The 22,252-nt window shown below is 42.7% G+C and overlaps 1 long non-coding RNA gene across 1 annotated transcript; it reads left to right on the top strand.

Moving 5' to 3' along the window:
• Positions 1-16,280: 16,280 nt before the first annotated feature.
• Positions 16,281-18,339, top strand: LOC115060127 (uncharacterized). Its single transcript, XR_003842244.1, has 3 exons — positions 16,281-16,432; positions 17,278-17,533; positions 17,878-18,339. It is a non-coding gene; the product is annotated as an uncharacterized LOC115060127 (long non-coding RNA).
• Positions 18,340-22,252: the final 3,913 nt, after the last annotated feature.

The following is a 22,252-nucleotide window of genomic DNA, read 5'->3' as shown; positions in this document are numbered from 1 at the left end:
ATGACATAAACAACCTGTTGATCAAACCATTGGAGCCATTCGAATAACCATGGCAGAAAGTCAGATGTGAGGGCGAGTCCAGCTTTTGTGCAAGACTGAAATGTTACTATCAATTCGCCACTTTGCCTTGGGAAAAAAAAAACAACAAAAAAAAAACAAAACACTAAATGGATTACCATGCCACACCTGGCCCCACAATGGAGTGATGACAAAGTGAAGTAGCTTTTTGTTGGGAACAAAGCGTCAGCTGCTCCATCCATCACAGCGCCACACTGGGGGCCTGCATCTATCCGGAGTCACGCAGTTTTCTCACTTCTGGTTAATACTAATGAAGTCGAGTCAGGTGTTCTGCACAGTTTGCATTAAACATCCAAAATCCCTGTTTATGCAAATCATTGCCAGCCCGCCTTTGTGTACTGTGTACTGTGTAATTAGGTTTTTGGCTTGTTATCCCGAAGTTTAGAGGAGCTAGTTTTTACTATCAGTGCACAGCCAAAAGGGCTTAGCTGGACTTGGATTTTTAAGTTGGAGCAACTTGGACATTTCAACAATAAAATGTATGATGCAGTTGTCGTTGTGAGTTTCATAAACTTACAGAATTGGTTCTGCATTAGATTTTGCTTAAGGTTAGCATTAGCTAGCCGCTGTTTTCTTTATGGATTTACTTGCGTGACAGCTTGAAAATGCTAAATTTTATGAATCCCACACCAACTAAGTCACTGAGTGAAACAAAATGTAAAAAATATGTTGATGGTGAAACACTTTTCTCATAAATAATGCACATTTGCATCTATACCAGTATATTATTTAGCAAAACTTGTATCGGGGTGACACATATGTAGCACCAATTACAACATCAAATCAGACTGATGTGAGGACATCCAAAAGTATTTGGCATTCAGGTCCTTTGTCTGGAGAATCCTTAGAGTCACTGATGACAACAATTACATTCGGTAAGAGGCAAGACCAGCTGAGCATGACTTCAATATAAATCTGTGCCAGATCCCGTGAAAGTCACAGAGCCCAGATGAGTCTGTCCGGTAGTCAGAGAGGAAATATCAGGGCACAGAGGACTACTTAGGAGAATCTCACTGTGCTACGATGATCTTGAAAAGTAAAGACATTAAGTGACATTTTCCAGAGGCACACAAAGCTGGACATGCTGGAGCGCACAAATGTGTGTTATTGTCATAATTCTAGCTTGCAAAGATATGCCAGTGTGATCTGCTGCTGATTTACATCATATCCAGTATGAGCCTGCAAAACCTCTAATTTGCGCTTTTCATTTACTTCTTGCATCTGCAAATACACAAACGTTTGCATGCAGACAAATATACACACATGCTGCATAAAAATAAAGCCTGGCCATCTCAGCATGTCCGGAGATAATAACGGTTCATTTCATATCTGACTAAGTGATATTTGAGTCATAATTTGGAAGACTTCAGCAGTGACTTTTTCTCGATAACAGGTCCCAAGATGGTAAAATATATTTTGATCATTCCCTATTTGTTAATCTATAAAACGTGAAATAAAAACAGTCATTAAATAAGATCTTTGATAGTAAGATGGTAAATTCATAATAGTGATCAAAGCCCAAACTATCATTAAAACTTGTTTAATAAAAGACCTCCACACCTTTACCTTTTGATGAGAAGAGAAGTGTCTTTTTAATAAGACATGAAGGTAACAGAATCTCACAGAGATTTGTGAAGACCAACCATTGATATAAAAACCTTAACCATTGCAGCAGAACATCTCGTGGCTTTTAGAAAAATAACAGAAACAGAATTTAAGCAGATAAATTGAACCATTAATAAGACTGAAAAAATAACACAACTTTGGCAGATTATGTAAAAGGAACAGATTTTTGAATGAAAACTAATTCAAGGAATAATGACAATTTGACAGAATTATAATTCTTTGAGAAAAACTCATCCGAAAACCCAATATCTTTCTTTCTTTCTTGCTTTTTTAAAGAAATGTGGGAAAAAATATGCCAGAGAGCATTAGGAGAGCTGAGATGACACAGGCCCAGCTTCAGTTCTGCTTTTCTGGGATCTGGTGCCAGGGGCTTATTTCCCCAGTACACAAGAGTGGAGATAAATTAGACCCTAACAATTACCGAGGCATTTATGTGAGCAGTAACCCAGGAAAGGTTTTTTTGCTGCTGTTTCTGCAGCAGCGTTATCAATGCTGGATGCTGGACTTCCTCATGGAACACAATGCACTTGGTAAAGGGCAACTTGGCCTTTTACCAAATCACCTCACTGCTGACAACGTTTACACTCTCTACACTCTAATTAATCATCATGATGCTGAAAAACACAAGGTTAAAACCGATGTTTTATTGATTCTACTAAGCCTTTTGAATCGTTTAGCCAAGAGGGATCATATTACATAATTGCACAAATCAGTGTAGGTTGTAAAGTTTATGACTTAATTACCTTAACGATTGTCAGAAATAAATGTTCAGTAAAAATTGGCAATAAAACGACAGGTCTCCTCATGAAATGGAGAGGTGTCTTTTGGCGCTGTAGCTCTCTTTAATATCGATATTAATCACCTGCATATGCTCCTGGAGCGACAATAAGAAAGTTCAATTCCTATTCTATGCTGATGATACTGTGTTTTTATTATTACCAGCTTCCCTGCAGTGGTTGGCACTGAACCAAAAAGCTTCCAGATCTCATTGCGATATTAGAAATTGTACAATATGCCAATGATCAATTACCATTTAAAAATTTGATTTCGATTCTCAAGCATCACAGAGGCTGAATTCTGTGTCCATTATAAACAACCTCTGGCCTCTTATACCACTTTTCTACCTTTAGAGACTACTCGAAGTGCTTTAAAACTTTTACCGCATTCACAAATTTACTCACATCACTCCTCACTCACTGATGGAGCGGCAATCAGAGGCTATTTAAAGTCCTGAATCTTGCTTAAGGACCCTTCAGCATGCAGACTGAAGGAGCAAGAAAGTGGACTACTAACTTTCCGATGAGTACAAAAACTGCGCCAACGACTGTCCCACAAGCTTCTGGAGACTCGCTGAGATTTCAGGCACTTCAAACCGAAGAACCGAACCCGTGAAAGAGTCCACTCTGTCCAGAGATTTAGTGATTGGCAAACAGCCAGTACCGTTCACCCTCAAAATGATTTGGTCAACAAACAGATCTGGAACTTTGTAGAGCCAAGCCAAAACATTCGGGCCAAACTGGTATTCGGCCCTAAAGCGTGACTTCAAACTGACACAGTGTCTCTTTACTGTCACAGAGAGATCTCGGCTCTGTGACCTCGGGCCAACCGCAGAGAAAAAAACGGGCATCACAAGGAGTTCTGACCGCTAACAGAAAGAAAGGAGGATGAGAGGAGATGCTCTCCCTCCTAAAATGTGACAAATATAATCAGAGTGGAAGTCTTAAAGTTTGATTTGTTAATCCCAAACTTCACAGAGCCAGATGACACCGATAAACAACAGATTCTGTTGGAGAGAGAAACTTGCAGCAAACTTGACTGCATGTCACAAACTGAGGGACACATAATTACAACATCAATGAATGTGAAGAACAATTATCTTCACACAACTTCTTATGCATATCGGACACGCACACAAAACACACTTTTACTGCTACTTTTTTGTTTCGCGTTTTCCTTGTTCCTTTTTATTTATTTCATTTTATTGAATGAAAAAAATGAAAACATTCTTTTCTTCCCCCTCATCTCATTATTCAATTGCATTATCCTTGATGCTTTGGCAATATTGTTCACCTGACGCTCATGGCCAGTAAATCACACTGAATTTAAATTAAAATTGAATTGGCTGAGACTCTTTATCTTTATTCTTTATTCTTGATTCTCACACTATAAACTACCAAAGGAATGAAGAATGGAAACTTCAGCCTTGTTCTCTTTGCATCGTTCTGTGCAGCATACTACAACGATAACAATACAGCAGGTAGTACTCGTCCTCATAGAGTAGTTTTCACCTGAGCGCGTTATTTGTCTCATCAAAATGACTGCTGGGAAATAAATATACTGTATAATTGCACTAACATCAGATTTCTGTTCTGAAAAATGAGCTTGGCTTAGTTTGGCTGGTTTGGGGGAGAGATAGATGTCGGTGTAATTCTGCTTTGGGTTCATGTTCAGCAAAGATCCAACATGTTGTTGTTTTAAAATATCCATCATCCCTTTGGTGATGATTGCTGTTTATTTTGGCCTCTCACTCGACGCCCTCACTCACCTCAGCTTCCCTGCCTCCTTCCACACCTGTTCCTCACGTTGTCTCTTCCTTCCCAATTGTCCATCGATTTGCCAGCCTTGATCTCATCATTTTCTCTATTAAAGCTGTCGGCCTCGTTGTGTTCCTGTACTTGATTCCAATTCAGTCACCTGCTTTCTCACTGTTGGGCCTGACAAAGATTGCAGGTAGCGATTTTAGAAGAGAGGAGGGGGATTGTTTGGGAACAACAGATGGTGTAATCCTGGACGTGTTATTTTGAAAGAGTGTCTCTGCATCCATGTTTCAGCACAGGGAATTCCTACGTGACATTGTTGTTTCTGCTTTAATCCCACTTTTTGGTTGCAGATGTTCAACTCTGTCACTGCGAGATTATAAAACCCACATTCCTTTGAGGTCATCTCAGGAGGCTTCAATCACAACTGTGTTTTCTCTGCAGCAGCAGAGGAAATAAAACCGCGCAAAAACTTGCATAGTCAGCAGATCAGACCACAGCCTGATGCTTCTTGCTCCGACCTACGCACGGATCATACAGCAGCGGCACCAGCGACCACAGGACCTGTAGGGAGGCGGCTACAGGAAGCAAAGGAGAGGATTGGTTGGAGGACGTAGACTGAGACGACAGACTGTCTCCACCGGGACTGTGCAATGTCTGGATTTCCACAACAGCATGAAGGGATTGGGGGGGCAGAGACAAGAGCGTGCCAAGGGGAATTGAGGTACAATTGCATACTTTGGAAATGTAACGCAGAGGCTGCGGAACAGAGCAGACTGTTTGTTTGATTTATTTTTACCAGCAGCAGAACCAACATCACCAACAAACTGCAGCTAAAGGCAGGCCGGCTCTCTACCAGCTGGTGATGGAGAGGACGATGCTGCACAAACCGTTGAACGGCACGACGGATGAACATTTCTGCTGGAGCTCCTGGCGACAGGAAGTCATCCCCGACAGCCACCATCACCCAGTAGCATGATTATCACTGCTCATGCTAACCTGGACGTTTTTCCACTGATCGTTCAAGGTTTATACATCTCTCTCTCTCTGCACGTGTGCCCTAATGTATGATAGTATAGGTCACTGCAGCAGACATTTAGCCGTGGTTATATCGCTAGTCTGGATATTCCTTTTCTATTATTTATATTTGCTTTTTATATTTGACAGCGTTTTCTATGTTAATACTTACGGACAGAGAGTTGACGGCCTCCATGTTATGGTACAAACACACACAGACACACACACGGACAGGATATTGAGTAAAGAGAAAAAAAATGTCAAAATCCATAATTTAGAGCTCAGTGACAAACCTTCAGTTGTTTCATATCACAGTGCATGAATTAAGCATCATTTATGGAGGACGTGTGACGTAAATGATATAAATTAGTAAAGGCAGCTGGGAGAGTTTATTTTTTATTTTTTTTTGCCTTGCGTATTAAGGCTGTGCCAGTGGTCGCTCAGGATCAGTTTGTGAAGCAATATTTCAGCGAGCAGCTTGCATGAAGCCTCGCTTTTGTTGGCAATTACTTGCCTATTAATTTTTAACCTCATCCCAACAGCTCAATAAATAAACAAATGCATTTAATGCAACAAATTGGTGTCATACCACAGTAATTGTTAATAAATCATTCATAGCATGTGTATAGATTATAGATGCTTCACCCCTGATTGATTAAAAAGGCAGGGCTAATTTTTTTAACAATTACTCAGAGACCATATGCTAATCAATATGTAGGACTGGATTGTGTTGGCTCTTGAGGGAAAACACAAACTTTGCACATACAATTGCAATTAACAAATCATTCCTGGCCCAAGAAAGTTCAATACGGGGAAAATAATGTCCTGTACCCGAACTGTTTATGGGATCCTTTGTCAGCACCTTCAAGGTTCTGGAGGAACACAGTGAAACATGGATAATTTGATATTCAAGTGATAAAGGTGGAAAATTATTAAAGTAGTTCAGATTTTGAAGGTCAGAGCATGAAGCCCTCCAGACAATCCCCACAGTCTCCGAGTCACTCAAATGGCTGAACCAAAGCCAAGACCAACGGAGATGATAGCAGCGTGCCCATTACGATAACAAATGGTGAGACGTGCTTTCATCATGGGGATGTTATTTGGCCTTTTGAAACACACATCATCATGACAGTCTCTGGGGTCTTCAAGAGCAGCAGTCATTTGCTATCAATTACCAAGCTACTTCTATTGTTGGCGATGAGGCTTTCCTCCCCGTCCTTCTGAAAGCCTCTTAAGCGCCGACACTAATCAGGCTGCAGCTCCACCATGTTGGGCGTTTGTCATTAGCTGTCATGATTGAAAACAGACGGCTCCTGGGCTGTGTTCTGTCAGGACCGTGACAGCCCTCCGACGTGCCGGATGATGGAGAGGTCTCGGAGAGGTGTCACCACGTCCCCTCGTGGTGACCCAAAAGGTAACTCACACCCACCACCTCCGCCACATATGACAGATCACGCGGGGTGGTGATGAGGCTGTCGGTCATCGCTGTGCTGGGAATTAAATGTCCCTCTGAATCCTTCCAGATGAATGTATTTATGCGAGTGATTGGTTTCAAATTTCTTTTGTCAGGGGCCATTTTTGATGGAGTGAGTTTGTCACAGCAAATGATCTACCTTTAACAAATTTATAGCTAGAATATGAAATCAATTTGAAATGCAACTTTTCCATACCTCTGGCGAAAATGGCTCTTTCCCTTCTTTGCCCGTGGTTTCCCTCAGGCTGTATGGATCAAGGCAGAGAGACCCCCACCACCCTCCTCCCAGACCGACCTCCTTGTGCCTTCGGTGACATATGTCTGCACAAGTGAGTCTGTGATGAGCTCCTGTAGCCTCCAGCCAACCATAGAACACAACATGGTGAGGATGAGAGCGTCTCAAAGGAAATTTCACTCCCCTCTGAAATTACGAGTGGCAGAGTGCACAACACACAGCCCACCGGTCCCACCGGGCTGCCGCGGGAATACATCAGCGGGCCGCGGCGGCGTCTTACACATCACTCATGTTTTGTAAGAAAGTCAGACACTCTCTCGGGAGAATGTATCTGGAGGTGGCTACTTTGTCAAGCCCCAGTTAAACGCCACATATGGGCGGGGGGTTAACAGCCTTCATGTTCTCCACGAGGTCACAGGGTGACATCCCCCAACAGATGGCACCGGGCCCACGTCGAGCAGGCTGTGTGACACGGCGAAGGAGGAAAAACCAACACGATCTGAAGCCTTGAGGGAGGACGGGTAGGACGCACGACAAAAACAGTTTAGCTAAATGCCAGGATGTGGTCCACAGCACTCCATGTGATGATCAAGCTTTATTTCAAGTGGCAGCCCCCTGCCCACCACTCCCTTGATTAATGAGGGCAGAGCAGATGCCATGGATATGAGGCGAGGGGGTGGGGGGTAAAGCAGGGAACGGCAGCTCTCATCGGCACCCCGCACGGGGCGACAGCCTTCATTTCCTCACCTTTGCATCAGACGTGTCTGGCTGTGTCCGTACGCGTGCGAGCGTGCACGTGTACATCCTGTGCATGAGCATCCGCACAGTTGTAGCTGTCGTCTGCGAATCTGCTGCCTCTCTCTGCATAATCGTTTGTGTGTGTGTGTGTGTGTGAGAGAGAGAGAGAGACTGCCAGCTGGGGTCGAGCAAGAGCGACCCTTGGGCACTTTAATTTGAAAATATGGTGATAAAACAACACTTTGAAGATAAATAGAGGCTAACACATCTGATATATTTTTGCAGTTTACATAAAATTTTTGACCTGACAAATATGTCTGATACTGTTCTAAACGATCTTCATTATCTTAAAGTAACATTATTAATGGATGTCATTTTGCATGCTATAATTTTAGTCTTTTATTTAAATCTGCGACTATGTGTAACTATTTCACACAAAAAACTCCAAAGAAATGACTGAAGCCGTAAAATACGCTTTGGTGTGTTCCAAAAACGAACAGAACAAAAACAAAAACATTGTGTTTCCAGTGATTCTTAAACCTGGAGAAAACATCTTCATTTCAGTGACAACATAAGCCGTGCATTGACGTACAATGATGTAGTTTATTGCAATGTCTGGTTTTTGTCTTTTCATTTCCTGTTTTATTTTGAAGTCCTGTGCTTGTGTCTTCCTGGATATTTCCGTCTTGCCCTAATGTGTCTCACCTGTGTCTTCTTAGTTCCCTCTCCCTTTTGCATTTAAGCTGTGTTCTGCTAACTTTAAACTAACTGAAATACCAACCAGCGTCTGATCTTTCATTTTTTTTGACTTAAACACAGAGAAATTCATTTTTTATCTTTTTTTTTTTTTAATCAGTTTGGTCATTTTCAGCCAGAGCAGGTGTGACCTGCCAACCTGCCCATTTCTCAACTATGGAGTGTGGAAGGTGCTTCCAATCATGCAAATGAGCCATGTGTTTTCCCGTCCTCCACAATATAGACGGGAAGTGAGAATGATTTATCAACAAATGAGAGATATCAACACCTAATTGGCAATTTCTTAACAAATTGAGAAAATGCAAACAGCAGCACATCCTCTGGTTCCTTTTTACTCATACGAACAAAAATTTATTTGCTTAACCGCACACACACACACACACATGCATGCACGTATAAAAGAAGAAGGCGGGTGACTCTTACTGTCTAGCAAGCAAATATCAGGAAATATAATTGGCTGATAAAAATAAAGGACGATGAGGACACTTTTCTGGGGTTTTCTGATCACAATGACAGGAGTGCGTTTGACTGACGTGTTGCTGAAGCCCCCCCCCCCGTATCTGTCACTGAGCTATAAATCACTCAGAATTATTGTCATTGAGGGCTCACACCTCTTATTGCCACTTCTTGCTCCAGGCTACTCCTTGCTTTTATTTTATGTATTTTTTATCACCGGGCATAAATTAGTTCCTACTTAAATAGGAAGACAGACTCGGCCCTGCAAAGCCAAGATGAGTGTCCTCCTAACCACTTCCTCAGATTTAGAACTCCTTGTAGAGCAAGGGCATCTGAAACTGGGGAGTCATATATTAATAATCCCTGCTGGAAGCAAAGCAGCCCTAACTCCACAAGACAGAAAATAGACTCGCTGGCACATTATGAAGGCAGGAAACAAGTATTTTGTACCTGTTTCCAATTATAGGCGTGCATTTTTTTTCTTTTCCTGTGGATTATTTATGATGAAGCTTAATTTACATTCGGCGCATTCAGATGGGGAAAGCCTATAAATACCTCAGCAGCCTCAGCAAATGAGGCAGTAAAACAAACAGCAATGTCAATACTACGAGCAAGTAGACGCCGGTCTGCGTGGCGAGCCACGTGGGAGGCTCGACTCGCGTCCTGTCCCTGGAATGATCTCATTTTCACGTGCCGAGATACGGTCTCCCTGGCTACTTGGGAAAGGTCAGGGCTAAATTGGGAGCAGGGAACTGATCTTTCCAAGTTTAAGTATCAAATCTCAAAAGTCACTTTATGGAGAGGAGAGTGCCAGAGGTAGATGGAAGACTTTCTCAGCAGCGGATTGTTTTTTTTTTTGGTGCTGCATCACACGTGCAGTTGGTCATTAATCTTCCTTTTGCCGGAGACAGTACTCTCTAGTCCTCCTCACAACGCTGTGGAAAAGCTAATGACCCCTTCCGCTGCCACGGAGGAGAGACGGTGTCCTGTTGTTGAAGACAAATACAGCTCACATCACCACTGTTCTCCTCTCAAGTATAGACATCAGACCAGTCTTTGCTCGTTGCTGCCTCCCTCAGTAATTGCTTTACTGCAAGAATGAATCCATAATATGTCCTTTTACCTCAGTTATGCACCGATGTACTAATCTGCTGATGTAATTAACATATCAGGGTGACTCATCGTTTGCACCAAAATAATCTTTTCGTAGAAATGCATTTAATGTATTCTCATGTGGACACAGGCCTGTAGATGAGAGCTGAGGGTGTTTATTCATTTATCTTCTATTTATGTTCCTGCGTTTAATTGAATTCTCTGTTATAGTCCCGCCCCGCGGGGGGATAAATCTCACTTCTCAATCGGTCAAAACAGCCAAAAGACATCTCGTGCTGCAGATGTATGAGAAGGGCAGGCAGGGGGCAGGAGGAGGCCAAGATTTATGTGTGCAAGAAAAAACATGACCCTGGGTCTCTGCTGGCTGTCAGCAGAGCATCTTTTCCATTACCTTGAGGATTCATAAGCAGTATATTTCAGTCAACGGTGTGTGTGTGTGTGGGGGGGGGTGGCTCCTGGAGGAAAAGTAAGTGCAGACACAAAAGCTCAAAATGTTCAGATGGACATTCAGGATGGTTTAGTTTTAATGAAATGTAGTAATAGAAATCAGTTTCCTGCAACACAACACAATGTAGGTTTTGTTTATATTGTCCTTCATAAGCCTTGTTTATTGCACCTTGGTCATGTGACGCCAGAAAAGATTATCTGCGCTCATGAATGGCTTTTGACTTGGCTCACATTGTCTCAGTGGAAAGATTGCATTTATGTGCCCATTTTCGGGATTCAGCTTATCATTCAGCAGAAGATTACGTAGTTAAATCATTGGTTTTTACTTCTTTACTACTTTGAGTTCGAATGTGGCACAAGGGGCCGGGTCTGCAGCCGCCCAGAGACAAAGCCTTGGGGAAACTTATTTCAGTTCTTTACTGTAGCCATTCAGAAATAAAAATATACAAAAGTTGTTTATTTTGTCGGTTTTGACCCTAATCAACAGCTTATTACAAACTCTGTGCTTCGGGAAAGGGAGATAAACACATTAAATGACTGAGCGTGTGGCTTGCTAGCGACAAAGAAACCCTGATGCAAATTCAATACGACTGCACTCCACCAATACTGGCCTCTTCCCACACACACACCCTCTCCCATACACTGTCAATGCACGGCCAGCATCCAATCCGCTCTCAGTGTTCTCCAATAAAAGTCCCCACTGACAAACATGATGGAGAGCCACTCTGCTTCAGAGCAGGATACTCAGAAAACGACTTGAGGATAAAATATCGCCATCCTGGCAGCTGACTTGCCAATCCAAATTAAAAAAAGTTAGAGTGGCCGGTTTATGCTGCATCCTTCACGACTGCTATATTTCATGCTTTTACACCTGCTCCCCGCCTCACAAGCTCACCCACGTACCCCCACCGCCTCTCCAGCGACGGCTGCAGAGCCCAATAACCTAATAAGTTGATCTGGTACGAGGCTTCTCATCTCTAAATATTGATGCCTCATACAGATTCAGAGAAATCCTACAATATGTACACATCACAAGCTTATTAATATGAGATCATTACAGAATAATGATGTGAAGCAAAGATTTTGTCATCCCTTGAGCCTGAGTACAATATTCTACATATTATTAAGTATTTGTTTTTCCTCCATTTCTAATTTCTGCCTAACAGCGTTAACTTGACTCAAACTAGAGGAGTTCACTTTTACTTGCATTGCTAAGGCTAAAAGCTGCATTATTTCCTCCCTGCTATTAATCCAAGAGGGCAGTGTAAGTAGGTACTTTGCCATTTTATCCTTCGGTCTTTTCTCTCCCCAGCTGAAGGTCTTGCCAAGCTAATGCTATTTGAAAGCCTGCCGTCAACACACATTTACCAGTGTTCTTTCTTCTTCTTCTCTTTTTTTTTTTTTCCTTGACACAAAGCACCTCCGAGTTGCCATGCTGCACTGAAAAGATAGATGTGTAAGTAGGTGTAGACAATCACCCTGCCCGTAGAAACTAGGTTCTACAACGACATCCTTCGGGAGAAGCTCTGAAGCTTCTGCGTTGCAGTCAGCCGTTGCCGCTGCCTCGGCTCCTGCTCTGCGGACAACAAACGCTGACGTTTTGGGCTTTTTGCGTAATGTCGTCGCTTGTGTCTGTTTGGCCGTTTAATCTCATCATTTGTTCGCACACGAGAACAAACCCAGAGGGGAAGGAGAAAGAAAAGAGGGAGCTGGGATTTGACACAGCAGGAGGGAACCGGTCATCCAGCAGAGGTTTAGGTCAATGAAAATTGCATTCACATGACTTCTAAGACGAGTCTACTGAACGCACACCCCTCCCCGCTCTCCCCCCGTGCCACTGATGAGGTTTAATTATGTTTTAATGTGTGAACTGGGGCTGTGAGGTCCTGCAGGGGCACGGAGAGAAGAGCTATGACTTTTCACTCATGTTTTATATCCAATTATCTTCATGCTGAGTGGAGGGAGGAATGGCAAACACAGGCTAAATGGTGCGTTTCATATGTGGTCAAACTCACTTCCAACCCCGGGCTGCAAATATCAGCGGCGCATGTGCTTCCTAGTCGGGCTGTTACTTCCTGGTATTTGGTGGTGTGTCAGACTGGGTGAGCTAAATACGATACTTTATGGATATTTTTCTGATTTATCATTTTAATTTGGCACCATTAAAGCGGGTGGGCCTTTTCCACGGAGTAATTAATACGACTCACGACTAATGCATTCAACTCTTCGACAGCAAATCTGACAAGTGATAACACAGTTTATAATTCTTTCTGATCCAGTTTGACTTGAAGTTTATCTACAGCGTCACCTGTAGTGTGACGCTGGCTATAAGAGTCACAGTTATCACCAGATCCCATCAAATGTCTCGGCTCGATTTCACATCTGTGTTGCAGCAGAATTTATAGAGTTGCCGTGGCATTATAGCCGGATTTATGGCCGCCTCTTCCCCTCAGGGATGATCAAGGTCACATCTGCATGTTTGACAGCTATTCAGCAGTGAGCGCTCCCATCTGTGCTCTGTTAACATGCAGCACAGAGCCCTCAATATATGTATAGATGTATGTGACTGCGAAAGAAAACATAAGGCAAACCAACTGCGCAAAAATGTTATTATGGTGTGAGTACAGAACAAAAGCAGCGACTGAAAGTGGGCTGCGGTGTATCGAGGGAGGGAGGGCAAGATAAAAAGTTAAATGCCATCGTAAAGAATTATTTTAAAGGAACGGCTGTAGCATGACAATAAACTGAAAAAAAAAAAAAAAAAAAAACACTTCCGTCTGTGCCCTGCTATAACAAATAACACTTAATTGCTTTAACTTGTCCACGGGCAGTATAATATTTAGATCATAAATAAGTTGGATCATTTCCAACTATTGCAAAAAACAAAAAACAACATGGACGAAGCTTTTACTGAAGTTTGATCACAGAGGAAAGAGATGAGCCGGACAAGTTGTCGCTCACCTCTGAAGACTTCCTGTGCGTTTAACCTTCAGCCACATGACAGCCATGCGTGCTCAGAGACTCTTTTGAGCAGCCAGCCTGAAATCGCAGTCAATCAAGTCATGTTGTGTAAGCTATGAAACTCTCATATTCACCTATGGCAACAGGGTGTAACAGCAATTCAGCGGAAGCTTGTCCTATGTCTGTGGGTCTGTGCTCGTCCTTGGTTGCTAAGGTAACTGTCCAGAGTTAGCGGGCTGCTGGAAACTTGCAGTGATGCTAGAAAAGAAAAGTACATCAGGAGCTCTTTCAGCCACAGTCAGAGCTGTAATCGTGGCCCACTGGGACGAATCCGCACTGGTGGCCCACCAACATGGACGCAGCATCAATCGGCAGGTAGAGCATCAAATCATCCATGAAGTTTTCACGTCGGTGACTTTACCCAACATGTCAAGTTTAATTTGAATCTACCCAAAAAGTTCTTGTTCTCACTGCCCTCTCCTTACTTTGCCTCTTGATATTGGAGCAGTTAGTTCGATAGAAACAAACTGATGTGCAGTTTGTTTTCATTTTATTAAATTAATGGATTAATGGAGGTTCACCACCTGGTGAAGCCGTTGACAATCCCTCACACGAGATAAAAACGCCGACACAAGCATCAGGTATGAGAGCATTTGGTGTAATAAAAACAGAAATAAAAAAGAAATTGGTATCAGTTATAGCTTATAGCCTTCGAGTCAGCTGCCGTAGGACAGGAGGAAATTTGGGCCTTCCCGGATGCGAGCCTCGCCTGAACCCGCTGAGCAGAACAGCGTAGCAGAGACCAACATGCATCTCTGACACTTTGACAGACAAGTGCAGATGAAAGGAAGTCACAGTGATGTGAAAAAGCTGAGGCTTTTCTCAGGACTGAAAAACCACATTGAAGGCGGGGGTTTCCTGTCAGCTCGTCTGATCATCGAACGAGGAATCAAGGTGACAGTCGCGCCATCAACCAGAATAACCGACTGTCGGGGGGGAAGCATATTCTTCCTTCATCTGCATCTTCAGTATCACGCCGCGGCTCGACGCGTTCTTCCAGGGCGCGTTGTAGATGCACCCCTGCAGCCCTGAAAATAGTTTGTTTGAGCAGCTCCAAAACAACAACAGCTGAGGGAGAAGAGAGGGGAGTGCATCTTGGGATTGTGGTGGCTGCGCAGTAGCGTGATCTGATAAGACGGACCGCTTGTCATGTTTCGGGCAGATCTTTGGAGATACTTGCTGCTTGGTTAATGGAGCAACGGAACAAAAAAAAAAAGGAAGGAAGAGGAAGTGAAAATGTAAATGAAATGTCACATACAGCGCTGAGCTCAGTGGTATGGATACACACGGGCTGTCTGGATCTCCTTCTTACCTTGTTAGTAAAACTGATACATGCCTTGACACGCCGCTTCTGACTTCTCATTTTCTTCGGGCCAATTTGCAAAGTATCCCCCACGTTGGGAGTTGTCACCTGCATTAATCAAAAGAAATGATAATGCCAGTGACTCCTTCGTGGAAAGTCTTGGAGGTGTCTGCTACACTGCGTGGATAGTCAGCCATGAAGTTGTGTTTTTAAATGTCCTTTCTCATCTTTCAGTCCATAAATCAAATGACTGCACTGATACTCAAATAGAAGTTTCCTCAGTTTAGGCTTATCGCCTTGCGGTGTTTCAACATTACTGAAATTTTCTGTGTCGACTCTTTCCTCTCCCCACGGCACAATTTGACTCTCAAGTGCAACAATTGTGCGTCCTTGGTTGGATGAAACACAATTCTTCTGTATCTGATTATTACAGAATTATGCGTAGTGAGAAAAAACCTCCTGAACATTTCTTTTTTTGTAGCGCCCACACACACACACACAGATGCATACAAATACACACATTTTGTTGGTTTTTGCCTTCCTACTCACCAATCCAAAAGTACATTTGACAAAATGTCTGACTTTCTGTGCATCTGACACGAATAATGAATGGCTCAGTAAGTAATTCTCTTTGTTAATTGAATGCAATTGTTTGAATATATTCAGATTATTGCTTTGTATTTGAATTGCTGCTGTATTGCTGCTTTTTTTTGGCTCATCATTGTCCGTGATGTAATGAAATGTGCTGTCAAATCAATTAATTATTCTGTGTAATTATTTATTTAAACTTGATTGCGTTTCTGTAGCAGCAAAAAAAAAAAAAAAAAAAAAAAGGCATTTGTGCAATATATTCTGTCACAGCCAGCCAAATATGAAATATATTCACGATTGGGCCCTAAAAGGCAGAATTGCTGTGTGAGGACAAATTAAGCAAAGCAATTATGCAAATGAAACATTACCTAACGTTCTAGATATCTATTGCATCCTTAGATCGTTTTGATTCATATTTTTTAATACGTTTTTTTATTATTTTTTTGGTTTGCACAAAGCTATTAAACCTTCAAGTCAAAATAATTGTTATATTTTTCATTCCTTTACATGAAGAACACAGATGGTTTTACGTAAACAAAAAGGTTCAAGATTAAAATCTTGAACATTTTTGGATATATTGTAGCTCAGAATCAAGACAGCAGTGGAATTATGTTCAAAATATACATCTTTCTCTTTTAATCTGGTTTTCTGATCTGCAAGAAGTTGACTTATTTGTTTATGATAATAGTTTAAAGTTAGTTTTTTTCTAAATTGTGTCAAACACTCCTCAGCATCAGAAAACAACTTTGAGTTGGGCCTTTCCTTTTTTCTGGGTGATCACACCTTCAAGACTCAACACAACATTAAATAACTTGTTTATTGTAAATGAAACCACACACTTGCTGGGCGGTCCACTTGGTCAAACCTGTAAAACCTGAAGACACACCCAGTGTGTTCGGGCTGAGTCGGGACATTTAACACCAACAACACAACTCAGAAGAGTGAGGGTGTGTGCTCACCGAGATTTCCAAAAAAAAAAGAAGAAGAAGAGGAAGAAGGAGCGATACAAACAGACAGAGGAGCCACTCTGAAAGCAAAGGGTAAGCCCATTACTCGCTGTCTCTACTCTTAATGGCCCTCTCTCACTTCCTTTTTCCAGGCCGCTTTCATGGCAGAGGATGGTGATGGAATTTTATTACTTATGATTGAAAACCAATGGAGTTTTGAAAGCAGAATAAGATGGAGAGGTGCACTCAGAATGCCAGTATACCCCCCAGATGCCAGCAATCTAATTTACTGTCAGCGGTAATAAATGGGGAGCCACCGGATGGCACAGATAAGATGTTATATCACCATCAGGGTTATCACGTAATATCTGATAATGTCTGTGGGGAGCAATTGTATCTGACAGTTAAAACAGGTGGGGTGGAGAGGGAGACTCAGCTCCACGCTGATGAAATGATCATCAGTGTGGAAGAATTGTTAATCTGTCAAATCTTCACTCAATAAATTCTTCATAAAGGGACTTAAGTTTAGACTGTGATGTTAATGACTCACACTTGTGGAGGATGATTTCTTTTTAATGAAACTGAAGAGCTGTGTTGTTTAAGAGAGCCGACACACGGATACAGACCACACTGATCCAAGGTCACGCTCGCATGTCGGATCGATTTCACACTGACAGCCTGTTTGAGTTTTCCTGTGTGCTCAGATTATATGTATATTGAAAAAGGGTGACCTGGATTTTTCAAGGAAGTGTATGAGGCAGGAATCTTACCTGCATAGCTGCAAACATTCCTAAGAGCCAGAGTGAAACAGACGTGACAGGAGAAACACACCCCTGAAAGTGCAACGAGAGAAAATTGGACATAATGACGCAGCTGCTGCGTCATTACACAGCCATGCCGCAGCCTCATTATTAAAATCGCCCCCGTTTTCTCCACAGATCTCATCCCACTGCACACTCCAGCTGGAAAGCATTATGGGTCGAGGTGAGAGCGAGGAGTGGGACGAGAAGCGCCATGACACACGCCAAACTCAGCCCCAGAGATACAGCGAGACGGAGAGCAAGAGCTCGGGGAGCAGCTGCCCCAAGTGCTGCTTGAAGACCAGAGCCTGCCTGATGAGCCCCGAGTGCGGCCGGGCGCTTCAGATCTCCAGCGTGGTCGCCATGTGCGGGATGTGCATCCGCTGGTTTGTCTGTGAGTCCCAGATGCTCATCTTACACCTGCTTGGCCCTGATCCCCGGCCGTCCTGATGGCAGGGAGAAAGGAAAACAATTTCCTGCTCCAGTGATCATCAGTCTGTGTTAACACTAATGTATAACCCTGACATTTAGAGGGTGAATATGTGCTTATTCATTCCTTTATGTATCTCCATGTACATTGTAATTTATTAATTGCACCACAGTGGAGAAGATGGATGATTTTTCACAAATAGAATCGTCCTTTTAAAAGCTATTCAAGAAGTACGACCGGGATTTTTCAAGTGTTAATATATCATTTTCCTTATTTTCTTTATTATGTTCTTCCTTTTTTAATTGCAGAGCATAACCTTGGACATCAGGACAGGCTTTTCTATGGCGTCCTCCATCGCCCTGCATGAGCCACGCCGTGTGGTTTGCTTCTTATCTGCGATGCAGAATTCAGCAGGAGTCCATTTTATCAGATGACGGTTTCTTTGGTTCTCTATCCACATGCCATTTAACATAATCAAAACTAAGCTTCTGCCTTAAAATCATGTACACCACCAACTATAAAGTGAATATTCATAAAAAAAAATTAGTTCAGTGTGAATGAATGCGAAGATGAATGTGACTTTTATCTTTATGTCTTTGAAAGAGGATTGTTTTGACGCTTTGTAAATTATCGGACTGATCGCTTCCAACTGATCGGAATGACAGTGTTTAGTCAGTGCAGATGTTGTTTATTTATCGTTGAGATGTTTTCAGTTGTGTAAGATAATTGTGACATTATGACAGGAATAAAAACTACATGGATTATGTTCAGTGGAATGTGTCAAGTGCAACTCTCTGGGGAAAAAAAAAAAAAAAAAAAAATCAGGAAACCAGACTCATGGACAATTTTAAAGAAAGTATTCAGTGATGTCTTAGTAACAAAGAAAAAACACATATCCAGTTCAACGCCTCCAACAATGGAGATTTGTGATTAATCAAAATCTTTTGAAAGGTGTGATGCAACTGCTTGTCACCCTCATCAACGCGTTTGTCTGTGGTCATTTGAAAAAAAAAAAAAAAGGTGCTCAGCGCACTCACAATGGCAAAGAATTTTATTCTTTTCATATCGTGTCATAGTGAAATAATACCTGAGCCGCTTAGTCGGAAGCACACATATGGACAAGGGGGTCAAGCCGTTGCGAGGAAGAGAGATTTCGTGCTTGAAAATTCAACATGTCCCTCAAATCTCAACTCACGGGCCGATGTACAAGTCAGTTTTGGCATCACTGTGCGTTGTTGAATCACAACAAAACTATGCGTGCCGTAGTTGGACTCTTCATTTGACTGAGCCACCTCAGCTTTGGTGTCCAGCAGTCAACATTTTGTTTCCCTTCTCAAATGGCGCGCAAACATTTGGAGAAGACTTTCTCTAATCTCCCACAAGTTGAAGCAGGAATTAATCATTAATCATGAACAAAACTTGGATGCCGCCGCTTTACCACTTTACCACTAACTCAGAAAGCAGCATCTTTAATCAGCAAAAATAAAAAAAAATATTCGCCACGACTAAAAAGGATTTGACTGTTTCCATCCCACACCATCCCGCCAAATCCACAGCAACCCTCAGCATCGTGGGCATGTACTTCCTGTAAACAAACGATTATGCTGCAGCTTGCTGGCTGACGCACAATTTATCCACAATTTCATCCAGGTGGCTCAGTTTTGCGTTTAGTTTGGAGTCTGTCGCTGGCAGGTGCAAAGTTAGAAGGCCCCATTTATCAGAATGGACAGAATAACTGGAATTAAACCCAGCTAGGATGAAAATAACAACATGCTCTATTAATCTGCTATTTGTGCAAAACCTCACTTCCTGCCGATTGACATTTTAGGTTTTCAGCAGTCAAATGCTGAGACGGGAAAATAAGTGTGGACATGTACAGAAGGGGCGTGTCAGAGAGCTTTTCTACATCTCTCTTACTCATCCGTGGGACGAAGAATCTTCTTTCAGCTTTCTGAGTTCTGTCCTACTTTTAACTACCACTTTCCTCTGGACATAAAGTGTTACACACCGACAACAAAAGGCTCCTGACGCTCTCCTCAACAGTAGATATTCTTTTTTAACATCAGAGTTCACAGAGAATGTTTAGTCATTTGCAATAGTTGGGAGGTTAAACCCTGAGGGACAAGTATGGAGCCTTTAAGTGTTATTGATTTCTCAGAATGATGTATAGGTCACTCTTCTACTTCTTTTGCTTTTCTTTTTATTTCATTTTATTTCCCGCAGTTTTTCCTGATTCTCTCTGCCCTCCGTCGCCGCCTCTTATGTGGCACCGTGTCAGTGCAGGCATCACAATACAGGGGTGACATTTCAAGCAGACAGATTAGGGCTTCTCTCCAATTAATTTTGCTTTCCTTCGCCTGTTAAATACACAATCAACCAAAGGCAAAATGTCAGTGAAACAAACGAGGTGCCGCCATGTGGCTGACAATTACGCAAAGCACCTCAGAAATGCCAATATGTTAAAGTGGGAGCAGCTTGTGAGATGAATGGGGACAAACGGCAATCTTTTTCTTTGATGCTTGTTGTTGCGGCAGCATTAAAGCCGGTGTGTCTGTGGCCACCTGCCATTGTCACCAGATGTAGTGACAAACAACATGTCGCTAGAAAGGTTAAATGTTCCTCACAGAGAAAAGGTTTTGAATATATCACATCAAGTATATCCGCAAATATCTCCGTTCCTCCTGAAAAACTCCAGCGTGACTAGACAGTCCTGAATCACACAACCTTCAACCCTAACAGCAGTTAGCTCGCCAGCTAAGAAGACCCAGCCACCTCCCACACCAGCAGCCACCCATGCTCAGCGAACAGAAGCACATGAAACATTACATTTTCATTTATTAGCAAGAAACCTGCCCAAACCGTCAAATGGCTGCAGGTCAAAAGGTCAAATAAAGAGAAAAATCCTCACACACTTTGCAAACTAGTAAGTGTTCCTAATGGTGAATGCAAAACAGTGAAGGCAAGATGTTACTGTTGAGTAACAGGCACAGAGAATCTGGTGTTTGCTGTCCACAGGTAGGAGCACATGATGGGTGCTGTGCTGAACGAGAGCCAAATCTACTCCAACAAGGCCAAACTCATGCTGACGCTGAGCAGCATCTAAACCTATTCCTGTCCTGATAGTGATTCAGTGCGAACACGCTCCAACCCTCGCCCGCGTTGCCGAGTCCATCTGTCGCCGAACATCTTCCCCGAAACGTACCTCATACGGCCGAGTGTGCCAGACCCAGGCAAAATGCACCCACCTGCCACCTCCCAACCCCCGGAGGGCGACAAGGTAAGAATAGAGGAAACCCAGTCAGGCGTGGGGAAAGCAGGCCCCGTCCTGTTTGTCAGGGCGGGGGAACGGGAACTCTCCTCGCTCGTCTTCCAAAGGCAGTTTAATCACCTCCTTGTGCCAGGATGCGCAGCCGGCCCTGCCTGTGATTGACTTGGCCACCAGCCAGCTTCAATACACTTTGTTGCATAAATGCTAAATCGATGGGTCATTACATTAATGAAACAACATGACAGAGGGACATGAGAGCAGAATCAAGGTTCTTCATAGCTTCTGGCTATTGTTGAGTGCCAAGACTCTGAAACATTGTAGAAAATGTAAAAGCGCTGAAATTCCTGCAGGTTGTATGAGGAAAGTGGCCTTGAATTCAGCTGGTGGCAATTCCTCCGTCTCTTGGTGTTTACATCTACCCACAGCCACACTCGCAGCAACTACACCAACCGTCACTGGACCGTTGCCATGAAAGCCGTTAGCATTAGCGTCTGTTTTTGCAGTTGAGAAATACCAAATACTTCGGCACCTCAGAAGATTTGAGGACATATAAAGTTTCTTAAATGCTATTTTTGTCAATGAAGAGTAAAGCAAAGGCTGTATCGGTGCACTACACCAGCCGCGGTGCAAAAGGGAACTGCTTCAGTGAGCTGAAGTGTTATAATCCGAGCAGTATTTCACTAACTAAAGAAGTCGGATAAGTAAAAAGTAAACTTCCCTTTGAGATGCAGTGGAGAGGAAGTTTAAAAGCTGCACAGGCCGGAAAACGTCGAAGTACAAAACTGTACTTTCAGTGAATGTGCATAATAATTCTCCCCTGCTGCTAACACTGTTAGCTTTCAGCACACATCGATTTTACAGCTGTTATGAGAACTAATATCAAAGACTAATATAATGACTTAGCTGGTAAAATGAAATAATGATAATATCTCTAGCTCTTACCTAACCCAAGACAAAAGTCACAGTTAGAGTCGTCCACCGCTGATATCAATCTCAGTGAATTCAAAATCTAAGTTGTTAGTTGTTCCATTTACGTTTGCTGTCTCAGAAGCAGAGACGTGGAATGAACCAGGCAGGCAGAATATATGAAATGGTGCAGTCAACTTTAGTTTTTACAGCATTCTTCCAGGCATGGCTGTGCAAAATATGTGCTAACGCTGCCTATTAGAGATGAAAAAAAAGTTTTCTTTGTGAGGTCCAATTTTTAATCAGAGAGGAAAGACCCCTCAATCCCCAACGAATCACTCAAACCATGATGCCAGCCCTTTTAAAGATGTCTAGACTCCAAATTCGACCTGTAGAGTCACGTTTCACATCTTCACAGGAACCTTGAAGAGTCGCTCAGGCTCAGTCTGGGACTTTTTCCTCAATTGAACTTCTCTTTCTTTTTTTCCTGTGCACCTTTTACTACTACC

The sequence above is a fragment of the Echeneis naucrates genome, chromosome 19 (genome assembly GCF_900963305.1).
Source record: "Echeneis naucrates chromosome 19, fEcheNa1.1, whole genome shotgun sequence".
Lineage (NCBI taxonomy): Eukaryota > Metazoa > Chordata > Actinopteri > Carangiformes > Echeneidae > Echeneis > Echeneis naucrates.
Note: the sequence above shows the minus strand (reverse complement) of the source record. Positions and strands in the feature narration are given on the sequence as shown.